The 3,774-nt window shown below is 38.1% G+C and overlaps 1 long non-coding RNA gene across 1 annotated transcript; it reads left to right on the top strand.

Moving 5' to 3' along the window:
• The first annotated feature begins 360 nt into the window (after positions 1-360).
• Positions 361-2,009, top strand: LOC101732251. The gene is made up of 2 exons (XR_004220708.1): positions 361-498; positions 1,599-2,009. It is a non-coding gene; the product is annotated as an uncharacterized LOC101732251 (long non-coding RNA).
• The last annotated feature ends 1,765 nt before the right edge of the window (positions 2,010-3,774 follow it).

Genomic DNA, 3,774 nt, shown 5'->3' with positions numbered 1-3,774 from the left:
AGAGCGATAAGCTGCTGACTCAGATCATCACCAGCTTTCATTGGCCCATGTATGGCCACCTCTAGTCTCAGCTATTTGTACATCTCCCTGACTTAAGAAGCACTAGAACAGAAAAATAATATGAATAGAAAAATAGGAAGAGAATGCAAAGCTAGAACTGAAAAGGCAGAGCAAAAGGTGACATCAAAAGGGAAATGGAAAAAGGCCAAATAATATAAACACGTGGAACAGAAAGCAGCTAAAAGACATGAGCAAATGCCAGTGAAAGCCAAAATCCCAAATGGTTTATTATACAAGCATACAGTATACACAGAGGAGAAAGGCTAGTATTGATTTCTATTTTGTCTTTTTTCAGGAGTTTTAGGCAAAATGCTTTCTTGTCAGATATGGAGATTTCTGTCCAAGATTAGTTATGCCTGCTACCTTATCCATCCTACTATAATAATATTCTATTGTGGACTTCAAGAAACCCTCTTTCACTACCTGGATATCAACATGGTAAGAGACTTCTGGTATTATCTTATAACTGCTTGTTTTCATTTATAAAATACATACCCCCATATGTAATAAAAGGCACTAAGTTTGCTCAGGAGCAGTAACCCATAGCAACCAATAAAATATTTGCTTTCAAAGAGGTGACCCATAACTTCTACCTGTTGATTGGTTGGGGGAGAGTGAATATGTAATAATAGTTCTAGTAACCCAAATAGTTCTAGTGCCCAAATTATTTTTTTTGATCATGAAGGCAAGTAAGGGATTGGTCTGATGGTACATTACCCAGCCTAACAGAGTACCCAAACAGATATTTAAAGCAAAGGCATTACAAAGTGAACTGTGTAGCCAAGACAGTCTCATATTATGGTGCCAAGCAAACACAATGTACTGTAACTGCAGCAGTGCTTCTGTTATCCTTATCCAGAAAGCTCTGAATTACAGGATGGCCATCTCCAATAGACTTAATTTTAATCAAATAATTCATATTTTGGATATGATTTTCTTTTTCTCTGTAATAATAAAACAGTACCTGTACTTGATCCCAACTAAGATATAATTACCCCTTATTGGGGCAGAACAGCCCTATTGGGTTTATTTCATGGTTAAATGATTTCCTTTTCTCTGTAATAATAAAACAGTACCTGTACTTGATCCCAACTAAGATAAAATTACCCCTTATTGGGGCAGAACAGCCCTATTGGGTTTATTTAATGGTTAAATGATTCCCTTTTCTCTGTAATAATAAAACAGTACCTGTACTTGATCCCAACTAAGATATAATTACCCCTTATTGGGGGCAGAACAGCCCTATTGGGTTTATTTAATGGTTAAATGATTCCCTTTTCTCTGTAATAATAAAACAGTACCTGTACTTGATCCCAACTAAGTTAATCCTTATTGGAGACAAAACAATCCTATTGGGTTTAATTCATGTTTAAAAGATTTTTTCATAGACTTAAGGTATGGAGATCCAAACCCCAGGTCCCAAGCATTATAGATAAGAGATCCCATACCTGTATCCCTATAAGTTTACTTTATTGCCACCCGTGACATTACACTATCATTAACATTTTCCTGTCTGTTCTGTTGTTCCTTTTGACCAGTTTTACCTGTTCATCGGACATTCATTCTTGACATTCGCTGCTGGACTTGCCCTGACCATAATGGTTGAAAGACCATTTCAGAAACTGTTTGATATTTAGGAGTATATGGATGACGTACTATCTGCAACGGGTTACCAAGACCTATGCAAGTACCTGAGTAGGAAATAGGATGACTTGGTGACACACAGCTCCATCAAAATGCACCAGAACCTCAAAAAGCAGCACCAACACAGAAAAGCAATAATCCACAGATGAGAGGGGCCTCAGGGGCATATTTTGCAGGTCACATAGAATCCAATCAGCAATTGACTATTATTTGTCTGCTGCATGTCGGACGATACCAAATATTTAGTTTGTTGTTGTGGGCTGGGTATGGAAAGTTTACCCAATAATGAGCTGCGCTACAAATAAGCATTGCTTGGTTTCCTTTTGTATAGAAATTCTACAAGTCTCTGTATACTCAACTGAAAGCACAAAAATCCCATAAAGTATATAAAGAACTATAGAAACTATAGAAACATGAAATCCAAATCACAGTAAACAAGTATAGAAAACAGTCTTTATCAAAGAGCTAACGGCAACATCAAAACACAAAAAGCACTGTCAAAACCCACAAGGTACAAGCAAAAAAGCTACAAAGAACTTGTTTAAGATTTTCTGTGCGACTAAATGACTAAAAATCCAAATTCAACAATTTGTCAGCTACAATGGCAGATGTCTCTTTCCTTCCCTGGAGGATCCTTCTTTGCTTTGAAACTTCAGATTTTTGACGTTTTTTTGTGCAAGAATTCTAAAAAGCTGAGGTTTCGGTGCAACAGTTTAAAAAAGCTGTAGTTTTCTGCGACTTTTTCCTGCAAGTTTTCTGCTTTCTTGTTCAGTTCTGACTTTTTAGTAAATGTCAGACATTCATGGAAATGAGTGTATTCTGTCCCTAAGTGACTTGTTAAAGAATCTTACTAAACTGGAATATATATATCGGTAAATATTGTCCTTTTACATCCTTTCCCTTGAGCCGCCATTTAGTGATGGGCTGTGTGCTCCCTCAGAGATCAGCTGACAGGAAGTGATGCAGCTCTAACTGGAACAGGTCTACAAGCCCATCAAGAATTCTGCAAACCCAGTGGAAGGTAAACACAGGCCTCACAAGGCACCACTAGAGCCCAGCACCTTGTATATACTGAAAATAGTATGTTTGGACAGTTTTATCAGTACATATATGGTCAGCACAAGGCATGAAGGCAACTGAAGAAGCCCAGGCTGATTATAAAATCCCGCTCACAGAAGCAATGTGCTTTTTGTCAATTTGAATAGCTATGCTTAAGCAAGAAGGCAAGGTCGGACTGGGCCACCGGGACACCAGGAATAGACCCGGTGGGCCCCAGCGACCCAGACCCGACCCTTGCCAGCACTCCCTCGGCCAACGGTTTTCCTCCCCTGACTCGTTAAAATGACGCGCTCAGGGGAGGACATCGAGTGGGGCCACCTAAGGGGTGTGGGGGTCATTCAAATTCATTTTTTTCACAGTATAATATGATTGAGGTTTTTTTTTATTTACATTTTTAATAAAATAAAAATTGTGACATTTCGAGTTTATTAGAATCGAAAAAATACTCTAAGGGGGCATTTATCAACATAGATTTTTCCACAAAACCCATGAATGTCTAGTCATTTATTAAAATATCCGAATTGAAAAAGAATGAAAACGAAAGAACAAAAGTAGAACAAAAAAAGATACAGCAACAAGTATGAAAAACGCGACTGTCACACAAACGCAAATGTCAACAAAACACCAAAAACCTCAAAGCAAAGAAAGATCTTCCAGTTGTAAAAAGGACATCTGCCATTGACTGCTACATGATCTCCACAGGTTTTAGATGGCGCATTTTTTCTTTTAGATTTGTTGCAGTTTTGTCTCATAAATGGGCAAAAAATACGAATTGTGAAAAAAAAATTGAACGCTACTAAATTAAAAAATTGATAAATAAACCTCCTGGTCTAGTAAAGCTGGCCATACAATGAAAGATCCGCTCATTTTGTGAGGTTGCTGGATCTTTCCCTGGTATGTTCACCTTGAGGTAGGCGATATCGGATTGATCCAATCATTTGGCCCTTGGCTAACATTTTTAAACCTGCCCACTGACATCTGCCCAACGTTTAGCCACGTATCGGTTGGGTA

The sequence above is a fragment of the Xenopus tropicalis genome, chromosome 1 (genome assembly GCF_000004195.4).
Source record: "Xenopus tropicalis strain Nigerian chromosome 1, UCB_Xtro_10.0, whole genome shotgun sequence".
NCBI lineage: Eukaryota > Metazoa > Chordata > Amphibia > Anura > Pipidae > Xenopus > Xenopus tropicalis.
The sequence above is the reverse complement of the archived record's forward strand: the minus strand, read 5'-3'. Positions and strand labels throughout refer to the sequence as shown.